This window comes from Aethina tumida, chromosome 5, assembly GCF_024364675.1.
Source record: "Aethina tumida isolate Nest 87 chromosome 5, icAetTumi1.1, whole genome shotgun sequence".
NCBI lineage: Eukaryota > Metazoa > Arthropoda > Insecta > Coleoptera > Nitidulidae > Aethina > Aethina tumida.
In genome coordinates, this window is record NC_065439.1 from 2,672,668 (window position 1) to 2,685,547 (window position 12,880).

Genomic DNA, 12,880 nt, shown 5'->3' on the forward strand with positions numbered 1-12,880 from the left:
CAAATTCTGAGAATTAGTTGACTATATTAAAAGTAGTTTATTTTATCCACTGTTAGATCCATTTTTAACAGGTACTATTTAATTTTTTTAATTAATCAGTAAAGTAATCTTTAAAATACCATAAAAAACACAAAATATATTGTTTTTTTTATAATAAATTTATGATATTGAATATTTTATCTATTTTATATTTTTTTAATTTAATCATCAATAGTTTTCAATTATTGCAATTACTTGTATGTTCTCATTAAAATTTTTTATGGAATATTTTGTATAATTTATGACATATTTCTATAGACTTTAGTTTATTAATTTTTTATTAATTCAATTTATTTGTTTTATTTTAATTTTTATACATAATTTTATCTAAATATAAGTTGGTCGATTAACTAATAATAAAAAATTAACAATTTTAGTAAATCTTAATTTATTTGTGTATCTGTAAGTTACATTTAACATTTATAACATTATTGAAAGAGGCAATTCAACTGTGTTGAGTAAGCCATCAGGTATCTTGATTTTCCTAACAGCCTCTTCTGTTATATAACCAGTCACGTACAGACGTTCACAAGCCTTTTACACATAATTTCTAGTAAACTGTCTGAGGAGGCTGGAACGAACGTTGGCCTCGAAACGGTATTTTCAGCCTTTATGGTCCTCATTGAAAAGTTTACTTATCAAGAATACGAAATGATTCCTCCTAAGGTGCTGCAAGAATTGACTTCAACTTTATCGGTTATTATAAAAATATGGGCAGCACTGTTTTAACAATAATTCATGTCTCCATTTTTGAGTTTCTCCTCTCACAACTTGGCACACCAATAAATATGTTGTTACATATTTGCTCCAAGACCATCTGGCACCAAACATCATCTGATTTAGGCTCAATTTGATGTTTTATAATATCAGTCTTCCTAATCTTGTACCCACATTGGATTTAACTAAATTATAACCTCCAGAATATTCTTCTAAAAGTCGTAATCAATTACTTCCAGTGTGGATACGGGATTAAGAAAACTGAAATTATTAAACCTCGAATAGAGTCCAAACCTGATGATGTTTAGTGCCAGATCATCTTGCAACAGAGATAGTAAATGTAACATTAAAATTTCAGTTCCCACATCTGCTTTTTTCGCTCCTGAAATTACTTATTTTCAATGATTTTCATTTACCTTTGGAGGATTGACTATACTACCTTTTATCTCTACTGCTTGCCAGACCAACGTATCTTACTTCTACGAATTGGAAGAAGCTGCTCATGCAGTGTTCTGGCTGCAGCAAGGCCATCTGGCACCCAACATCATCTCACTTAGACCCAATTTAATGTTTTATGATTCTGGTGATTTTAATCTTGCACCCACATTGGATTTAATTAAATTATAACCTCCAGAAAATCTTCTGAAAGTCATAATCAATTACATCCAAAATGGATACGAAATTAAAAACAACAGAGTCATTAAACTCCTAATTGAACCTAGACGTGATGATGTTTAGTGCCAGATCATCTTGCAACAGCTACTGCAGGACTGCCGGATGTTGGATGTCGATTTTGGATTTGAAACAGGTCCTTTATTCTGTATAAGTACTCGAGGAGGATCTTGTTTTAAACCAAATAGAGTTCTAGAGCTGTTACTCAAGAATATTGACATAATGGAATTTTTAAACCTCTTATTCACTCTAGACACGATGATGGTTAGTGCTCAATAATCACGTCATAGTAACTACATCATAAATTAAAGAACTAGACCAAAGTGTTTCTAACAGTAATCTTAAATATTTAAATAGTTATTTAAAATAGCTGCAAGAATCACTTAGCTCTAACTCTTTAACCTACGTTGCAGCTACCATCACTTACCTAATTATTGAGCACCAAGCATTATGATGTCTAGATTTAATTCGGGGTCTTAATTCCATACTTATTTTGATCAAGATCCTGGAACACAGTATTTTGAGTAATATTTGCACTATTAATTGAATTTTTATTGACCACTTCTGCTGCATGTTTCAGTATTCCTGAAATCTTGATATTTTTATAAATTCATTTCTAATAGTTAGCTAATTTTATTTACCTTGAGAGGATTGTGGCTGCTGCATCAGTGCTGGCTCAGTGTTTGACAGTCTTTTTGAATTGATTATTGAGGCCTGGAACTGTTTCATGTTGCTGTATCGAAGTCATTTAATGTTTAGGCCATTGTCATGGAGAAAACTTAGTTTGTAGCAACTGTTTTCTAGTTTCCTAGCAACACCAGAGGTACCTTGATTTTGATGGTACATTTTTGATCTTTTGGTCTTCCTTTCAGAGTGTTAGAGAATCTTTTTCAAGGACATGTGTAGTATCACTGGTGCAAGGCCATTAAGCACTAACCATCATCTTGTTTAGATCAAATTACATGCTTTCACCTAGACATGATGGTGGTTAGTGCTTAATCATCTTGAACCAGGGATACTTACTATAACTAACTCTTCTGCCTGTTTCAAAAGTTGCTTCTGAAATATTGATTGATATTTAATAGGGTTTAAATAACTGGGTACTTCTACTTACCTCGGCAGGAGTCAGTGTGTCCTCTACTGCTGAATCAGGTTCAGTTCTTGGAATGTGTACTCATCATTTCTGTGACTGCTTACTAAATCTGGGAGTTCTCACTAATGACACCTTTTGTTGACGATGTTGTCATGGTGTTACATCTGTTTATACTTTAGGTACCTTGATTTTGTTAGACCACCTTGATACAAGGCAATCTTACAAGTTTCTACACATATACCCTGATGACTGAAGACTGAAAAGATCACCATTATTATCTCCTAAATGAATCTAGACAAAATGATTTATGATCCTACTTCAGCATGTTTTAAGGTTGCTGAATCTATTGCTTATGTAATACTGACGACTTTGTACTTACCTTATTAATCTATAAGCCTTCTAATGCTGCTGTCATGTTCAGTTGTTCCAGATGCTGTGCACTGTAGGGATGATCTTCGAATTATTTCTAGAGCTGTTTCATAATTTTGCATGTTTTTGTGTGCTCATTTGTGTGACTGTTCATCGAATGTAAGAGTACTACCAAGGTAACCTTTTGTTTAAGACGTTGTCTTGGTAAAATTGTTTTAGTTTACAACAACTGTTTATACCTTAGGTACCATGATTTTTTTAGACCAGTTTGATCCAAAGCAACCTTAAATGTTTTACATAACTGAAAAAATCAGAATTATCAAGTTTTCAATTATATTTAGACAAAATAATGGCTTATGGTAGTACTTTAGCATGTTTTAAGGCAGCTGAATCTATGCTTATGTAATATTGATAGACTTTTAGGAGTTTCTCTTTTACTTACCTTGAAAGGATTGAGTATACCATCTACCACAGCTTTATTGTTGCTTTAGATACTTTCACTTTGAAGAATGGTACTTTGAATATTGGCTCAGAGGCCAAAAGGTCGGGACTGGAGCTGTTGCTTACATGTTTAACTGTTTTAGTTTATAACAACTGTTTATGCAGTTTCCAAGTAACATCTCAGGTATCTTGATGTTGTTGACATACTTTGATGCAAAGCAACCTTATAAGTTTCTTCAAATTTGTTCCTATATCTGATGATGAACCAAATCGTCTGCTTTAAGTACAATTCAGTGTTTAACAAGTTGAAATTGTCTGAAAACATCAAGATTATTAACTGTCTAATTAGTTTTAAACAAAATAATGGCTTATGGTACTACTTCAGCATGTTTTAAGGCAGCTGAACCTATGCTTATGTAATATTGATAGACTTTTAGGAGTTTCTCTTTTACTTACCTTGAAAGGATTGAGTATACCATCTACCACAGCTTTATTGTTGCTTTAGATACTTTCACTTTGAAGAATGGTACTTTGAATATTGGCTCAGAGGCCAAAAGGTCGGGACTGGAGCTGTTGCTTACATGTTTAACTGTTTTAGTTTATAACAACTGTTTATGCAGTTTCCAAGTAACATCTCAGGTATCTTGATGTTGTTGACATACTTTGATGCAAAGCAACCTTATAAGTTTCTTCAAATTTGTTCCTATATCTGATGATGAACCAAATCATTTGCTTTAAGTGCAATTCAGTGTTTAACAAGTTGAAATTGTCTGAAAACATCAAGATTATTAACTGTCTAATTAGTTTTAAACAAAATAATGGCTTATGGTACTACTTCAGCATGTTTTAAGGCAGCTGAATCTATGCTTATGTAATATTGATAGATTTTTAGGAGTTTCTCTTTTACTTACCTTGAAAGGATTGAGTATACCATCTACCACAGCTTTATTGTTGCTTTAGATACTTTCACTTTGAAGAATGGTACTTTGAATATTGGCTCAGAGGCCAAAAGGTCGGGACTGGAGCTGTTGCTTACATGTTTAACTGTTTTAGTTTATAACAACTGTTTATGCAGTTTCCAAGTAACATCTCAGGTACATTGATGTTGTTGGCAAACTTTGATGCAAAGCAACCTTATAAGTTTCTTCAAATTTGTTCCTATATCTGATGATGAACCAAATCATTTGCTTTAAGTACAATTCAGTATTTAACAAGTTGAAATTGTCTGAAAACATCAAGATTATTAACTGTCCAATTAGTTTTAAACAAAATAATGGCTTATGGTACTACTTCAGCATGTTTTAAGGCAGCTGAATCTATGCTTATGTAATATTGATAGACTTTTAGGAGTTTCTCTTTTATTTACCTTGAAAGGATTGAGTATACCATCTACCACAGCTTTATTGTTGCTTTAGATACTTTCACTTTGAAGAATGGTACTTTGAATATTGGCTCAGAGGCCAAAAGGTCGGGACTGGAGCTGTTGCTTACATGTTTAACTGTTTTAGTTTATAACAACTGTTTATGTAGTTCCTAAGCAACACCCCAGATAACTTGATGTTGGCACACTCTGCTGCACAGCCACCTGATGAATCTCAACAAATTTGTTGAGCAATAACTGTTGTTCCACAAGAGAATACATTAGTAACTAAAACGTCTTGATATGCAATGCAAATTCCTGATTGCACTTACCATAGAAACCGAATTTCAGGTAAATTCATGATTAATAAAGGCAATTTTCATTCATAATCCAACGACCATTACGATTTTCTAGAGTGCCAAACTCATTTAAATATAAATTGCATCGTAGCGAAATTTAATAGCCCGACTGCGAATCGGCGAATTCGGACAAAAAAAAATCTTAAGGTTGTGACACAGTTGCGTTTCCCCCCGGAAAATTGGTTTTCACCCGCGGAACGGGGGAGTCGGAATTGAATTCTTCCCGGACATTAAACAAATACGGGCCGGGGTGCGTTTTGCGTTCATGGATTATTAATAAAGTTTATGAATTTACAGCCGGGGCCCGGGCGAAAATTTCCTTTTAATCGCATCCGGGCCTGGCTCTCCTAATGGTCGCACCTGGCTTGAGATATTGGAATCGGATGGGAGGTTTGGGTTAATGGTTGTGGATTCGGTTTATTAAACGTTGCCAACGGTAAAAACCGTTCCTACATCGGGGCTTGACCTATTCAAATTTAATTTAGAAATTGAAAAATTATTAGAAAGTGATGAAATAATTCAATAATAGGCTTAAAAATTAAAAATATATTTAATCAATAAAAAAATTAAATTATAAAATTTAAAAAATTAAATTAAGCTTAAAAATAAGAATAAAATATTGAATTATAAACATTAATCTCTCCGTTTTAAGCTTATACAATAAAAAGTTAAGCTGCAATATTTAAAAACAATAATAAAATTGTTATAATATACTAAATAAATAAAATTATTAATTTAAATTTAAACATTTTAAAATAATAACCTTAAAAATAAATTAATTCAGAAACAAATTTATTTTAAATATATACAATTTACATAATTTGTTAAATTTAAAAAATAAAACTATAATTTTAAATTTATAAAATTAAAAATAGTCAATTAAATTAACTAAATAAAATTTATTATTGACATAAATTTGAAAATTTTAAAATAGTAAACTATAAGAAGTTTAAAAGTTAAAAATAAATATCTTAAAATATCTTAAAATATAAAGTAATTAAGCAAAAAACATAAGTGTTAATTTAAATTAAAAAAATAAGGTTAAAAAATTAGAAGTTACTAATTACATTATAAAAATAATAAAATTGTTAATTAAATTTATAAAATTAAAAAATTAAGATTAAAAAATTAAAAATAACCAATTAAATTTAGAAACAAAATAAAATTATTCTTTTATAAATATATAACTTTCATAAATTTAAAATAATAAGCTTAAAACATTTAAAAATTTAAATAAAATTATTAAATTAAATTTAAATATTTTAAAATAATAAATTAAATGAGAAACAAAAATAAAATTATTATTTTAAATATATATAATTTAAATAATTAATTTTAAAGAATAAAAAAAATAATAAATTAAATTAAAAAAATAATAAAACTCAAATAATCAATTAAATAAAATAAATAAATAATTTTAAATTTAAAAAAATTAAAAAAAAAAATAATAAAATTAGTTAAAAATTTTAAAATAATAAGTTATAACAATCTTAAATAAAAAAATAATATTAAAAATAAAATTAAATTTAAAAAATAAATAAAATTATTCATTTAAATTTAAAAAATTAAAAAAAATTAAATTAATAAAAATAATAAAATTATTGTTTTAAAATTATAAAATTATAAATAACCAATTAAATTAAAAAATAAATAAGTAATTGTTACAAAATTAGGATTAAAAAAAAATAATAAAATTTTGAATTTAAATTTAAAAATTTTAAAATAATAAGCTATAACAATCTTAAATTAAAAAAAAAAAGAATAAAATTTAAAATAATATTAAAAATAAAATTAAATTTCAAAAATAAATAAAATTATTAATTTAAATTTTAAAAATTAAAAATAAATTAAAATAATAAAAATAATTAAACTGTTGTTTAAAAATTATAAATTTATAAATAACCAATTAAATTAAAAAATAAATAAATAATTGTTACAAAAAATAAAAATAAATTATACATAATCATAATAAATTTATAAAAATTGTAAAATTTAAGATAATAATAAGCTTAAAATATTAAATGTAACCAATAAAATAAAAAATAAATTAAACAAAAATAAAATTAAAAATAACTAATTAAATAAATATAATTATTATTTTAAATATAAACAATTTAAATAATTAACTTTATAAAACAAATTAATTAAGCAAAAAAATAAACTATTAATTTAAACTTAAAAAATATTACTAATTGAATAAAAAAATAAAATTGTTAATTTGAATATTGAAATAAAAAAATATTAATAAATAAATAAATAATTAAATAAATAAAACTGTTAACTTAGTAAATAAAAAATATATTATATATTACTAAAAAATTAGAATAAAATATTAAAAATAAGCAATTAAATTAAAAAAATAAAATTGTTAATTTAAATTTAAAATTTTTAAAATATTCTAAATTAGAATATTTTAATAAGCCTTTTAATTATACAGTTTTAATATTTTATTAAATAATTATATCATATAAATAAATTAACCTAAATATTTTATTGATTTTTTTTATATTTCTAAATTTTTATAAACGAACCAGTAAGATAATCTTTAACACTATATTTAAATATAACAATTTATTATATATGAAATAATATCTGTTGAATATTTTATTTTATATTATATATATTTCAAAATTTGTACATTAGAGAAATATAAATAAGTGAAAAATGATACAGTTGTTTTAAAGAAATCAAACGTTATATACTTTTTCACAAATACTAAAAATATAATTTTAATCTTTATATTTTATTTATATGCAATAAATGTACATTTTGAACATTTTAATTTTAATATATATCAATAAAATTAAATTCTATTCCATTATTGAGCAAAATAATTATTATTTTTAAATAGTAATTTGGTAACTTTGTTTATAAATTAAAGTAATTAAAATTAATTAATTAATTTAAACAAATTACCAAGTTTTAGTTCATACAAAACACTTAAATTTGACATGAAATTGTTTCGAGTCCTTTAAATAAACAAACAAATATGCTGCAATTTTTGCAAAACATTGAAATTATGCTTTATAGTCGTATAAAAAAAATTGATATTGACACATATTGTGGTAAATAATCGCACATCGAATCATATTCACACACAACATTTCGATTACACGACACGGCCGAATTTCACAGCCAACGGATTCCAATTAAAATTTAACGATGTGTCAAACTTTAAAAACCATAAATTTAATAACACAGCAAAACACGTCCACAATTCATCTTAACAAGGATGCTGAAGTTATTTTAAGGATAAAATTTAATCATCCCCGAAGTGTCTCGGATTTTTGTAAATTTAATAACCTCCCCAATGTAATAATAAATGTTTAATGATTTTAACATGCAGAATTGGTTTCAGGCATAATTATTAATATTTTAATACAATTACCTGCTTTCATGTTTATTTCGAATTATAACTTGCATGATTGCATCATTGAATTTATTGTTTATTTGTGAAATATGTATGTTAATAAAACAGGAAATATTTTACCATAATTAAATTGTATTTAATGAACGGTTGTAAATCTAATTTGACTAATAAAATGTGGATGTAAATAACTGTTTCTGATGAGTGGGCTGATTTTAATACATAAATTAAATTAAAAATTAAACGAATATTATATAAATTTAAACAATTATATTAAATCAAATTTAATGAACCAATATTTATATATTTATTAGAGCCAAATTTACTTTTAAACTACATTTCTGAAATTAAAAAGGTTTTTATGCAGTCCCAGAATGAAAATTAACATTTGTGTATGTAATATTCAACAATGTTTACTCATATAGTTTGACCTAGTTAAACAATATCTTCATGTATAAAGTAAGTATTAAATACTCTTGTACAAGAAGTGTAATTATTAAAACTGTTTGGAAGATAAGAATGACAAAGTTATATGGAATATTTAATTTTATTGAGTACCGGAAAAAGGAGTTTAGGTCTTTGTTCATGATTTATTTAACAATTTTCAATCACATTAACAAAAAAGAGCCTTTTATACATAATATACATACATACATGGTAATAAGTAAAACATTTTTATTCAGTTATGATCCAAAAGCACAACTTTTGATGTACATGGAAAACATATGAACATGAAACAATGTTGATACTTTTATGGATACTTATCTGAAATATTACTGTTTTAGAGCTTTCCAGAATTTTATCGTGTGTTGCTTTGTTACAATTGTACTTATGCAACAAGTTAATGGACCGATATTTATGTGATACAGAACAAAATATGAATTTTAAATCAAAATTTGGTAAGATGATTAATTGCTTTATTTAAATGATTATTTTAATATTGTAGATGTATAAATTGGAATTTGGAACAATTAAGGAAAGACAGATAACAAATAAAAGGTAACAATTTTGAATAATTTTAAAGGCACTATTCTAAAATATTATTGTTTAAAAACACTTAATAATTTTATTGTTTAATCGTGTATTCATGGAACAAATTTATCCACAAAACTTTTATATATGTTTCTATTCTTATTCGAAAGTTAAATATTGATATAATTTTTGTTTATTATCATTAACATTACTAACTATATTATATAAAATAAAAAAAAAATAATATAACATACTGACATTAACATCATTATTATTATCATCATTAATATCATCATTATTATCTTCATTATTATCATTATTATTATCATTATAATAATAATAATAAACAGGAAGTAAGTATGAAAAGATCATTTCATAATTATCATTATCATTATTATCATCATTATTATTATCACTATTATCATTATTACTGGTTTTCTGGTATTATTAATATATTACAAACCAAAAAGAACAAATTAATATATAAATCAATGGGGGTACCTTAAAAAAGATTGGTAATACATAATGATGAGCCTAATGATCATTTTTATAATTAATATTATTAATATAATATAATATTATATTAAAATTATAATAATTATTATCATTATTACCATTTTTATCATTGTTGTCATCATTGACATCATTATCATTATCTTAATTATTAGTTTTATCATTATTATCATTGTTACTATTTACATTATTATCAATTATAGTTATTATAATTTTTATTATTTTATATATTATTATATCATGATTATATATATATATATATATATATATATATATATAATCATGATTGGCATCATTCTCATTATCTTTTTTATTAATTTTATCATTGTTCTCATTATTGGCGTCATTATCATTATTATCATTGTTACTATTTTTATTATGGTCATTATTATTTTAGATTTAACTACATTGTACACACTGAATTATTAATAATATTATTAATATTTTATGTATATTATTATTATCATCATTATCATTATCCTTCTCATTAATATTATTGTTATTTTTATTATGGTCATTATTATTTTAGATTTAACTACATTGTACATACTGAATTATTAATAATATTATTAATATTTTATGTATATTATTATTATCATCATTATCATTATCCTTCTCATTAATATTATTGTTATTTTTTATTAGTATTATCATAATATTTGTTGTATAATTAATATTGCAAATTTATTTACAATTTAAATCTTATTAAATTCTTACAATTTTTTTACAGAGTGAAATATAATTAATAATATAAACATTATATGTATTATGATTGTTGTTAACTTTATCATCATTCTTATATCATTATCATTATAATTATTATTATCATTGATAATTTTTATACAAATATATTTTTTATATTATATAGAAATTATTAAATAATTTTTTATAATTTGTTATTAATATTAATATTATTATCATTATGTCTCTTAAAAATTATTATTATTATTATTATTATTATTATTATTATTAAATTAGGCAATGAAAAAAATTCAATAAAAGGTAGTTTAAATTAATTACATTAAGATTTTGAATAACTCACCTCTTTAAATCCAACGTCGAAATTTGTTTTGTCTGAAACGTCTAAATGTAATTTAGATTAAATGTTTATCAAAAATTTACATAAGTGTATTAATTTACAATAATAATAACTGAATATTATAAGTTATTGGTCATCTAATAATTTTAAGTATAATTATTGAAGTAGGATTAAATTTAAAATTTCATTTAATTATATAAATATGGAGTTTTTCAGCAATAGACTCTATTCCTGAAGACTAACAATATTGTTAGTCTCATATCACTGTGCAGCATGCTTATCTAAATAAACCTAAAGTCCTTGTTGAGCTAAATGACGAGTCTGAAACGGAGAAGAGATTTGTTTTACATTTCGATTGTGGTACTTGACAGTAATTGACGTGACAAAAGCAAATATGCAATCGTAAATTGCACCGGATAAAAGAGTTTACAAGAATGTTTTATAAATATTCTAAATACAGACGGTTAATTAAGGCAAATTGTTATTTATTTTGTAAAACAAGTAGAAAAGTAAAGAGGCAGGAGTGAAATTTAGTGATGATATAATTGGAGTTGATGGCGGAAGAAGCTTTTCCTCCTGGAGGCAAATGTTGCCGGATCGTAGATGTAATACACGTGCATATATTAACACAGTCTGTACATACAGCGACATGTACAAACACGTGCAACATGTCTTGACCACAACGCACGACATGAGTGCTTATGTGTTTGATTAGTGAAACCGTCAGTCTGCAGTCAAAAGCTCCATTAGTAACACAACAACAATAAATTCTGACAACTTTCAACATTTCAACATTTTGTTTCTTTCAAAAGTCAAAATAGGAGCCGTAAAAAGCTCCCTCCTCCAACCCACTTTGAACTTATATATTTTTATTCTATGATTATATTGAATAAAATAGGAATAAATCCATTAGAAAGCTGAGAGCACCTTTAAAACTTTTAAGGACAAATTCAATTTACTAAACTTAAACTCAATTCTGGTCCCAATCGATATTCAACTGGGATGACAATTGTTTGTCTATGTGAAACAAATTGACAGTTTCGTAGGGCTGCACCTTTATTCAGTTAATAACAATTTGCGACTATTATGAGCCGGAATCTTTTGTGTGGGACTTCGCCATCGTTCATTGTCAATCCGACTGAAAGCTCGAAGGAAAGGCTTCCAGTAAAACACACACTAAAGGGACGAACCTCGGTTTGAATTACGTGCCAGTCAATTCGGTTTTTGGCAAACGCATATAACCAGAAATTAATCATGCACAGACGGCATGTTAATAACGTTGAACGTATTAGACGTGAAAATATGTCCCAACAGACTAATTTCGTATCGTGCAGAATTAATTTATTACGTTGGGGCCGATCCCCGGGGGCGTACCTTTCTTGTAAACATCACATTATTGTATTATGTTCGGGGATGTGCTCAACTAACACCAAAATTATTACCTGTGCTGTACCACAAAATTAGGAAGAAATTATCCACATCCTGCTCTAATTGGGTACTTCCGGAGTTAAGGATTCATGATTTATTCAAGGAGCAAAAGCTGTCAAGAGGTAGTCAATTGATTGAGCCTCAGTAAAATAAAGCAACACGTTGAGGAACTTGGTGTAATTGTTAATCTAACAGCCATTATAGGTCGAATATTGGAAACCACATAAGGGGTCTTTGTCACAGCTTTAACTTTGCAAGATCCCATTTGACTAAGGAAAAGACGTTCTTAGTGACGAATTTAAGTTTAATGATGTGATGGAACAGTTTACTGAATAAATTAAGACACGATTTAAATTAAGGTGATTTATTTTTATTCAAATTGAGACATTACATGTAAAATAATTCTTTATCCACAAATATTTTACAACAGAGAATTTGCCTTTGACATGTTAATTAACGTCAACCATCGAATTGTGGGACATGGCTTTCCTGTGTTGTGGCATTGTCATTT

At 25.8% G+C, this 12,880-nt stretch overlaps 1 long non-coding RNA gene across 1 annotated transcript; it reads right to left on the reverse strand.

Moving 5' to 3' along the window:
• Positions 1–441: 441 nt before the first annotated feature.
• LOC126265663 (uncharacterized) lies at positions 442–2,482 on the reverse strand. Its single transcript, XR_007548162.1, has 3 exons — positions 2,070–2,482; positions 1,196–2,013; positions 442–1,138 (listed from the first exon to the last, which is right to left on the reverse strand). It is a non-coding gene; the product is annotated as an uncharacterized LOC126265663 (long non-coding RNA).
• Between the last annotated feature and the right edge of the window lie 10,398 nt (positions 2,483–12,880).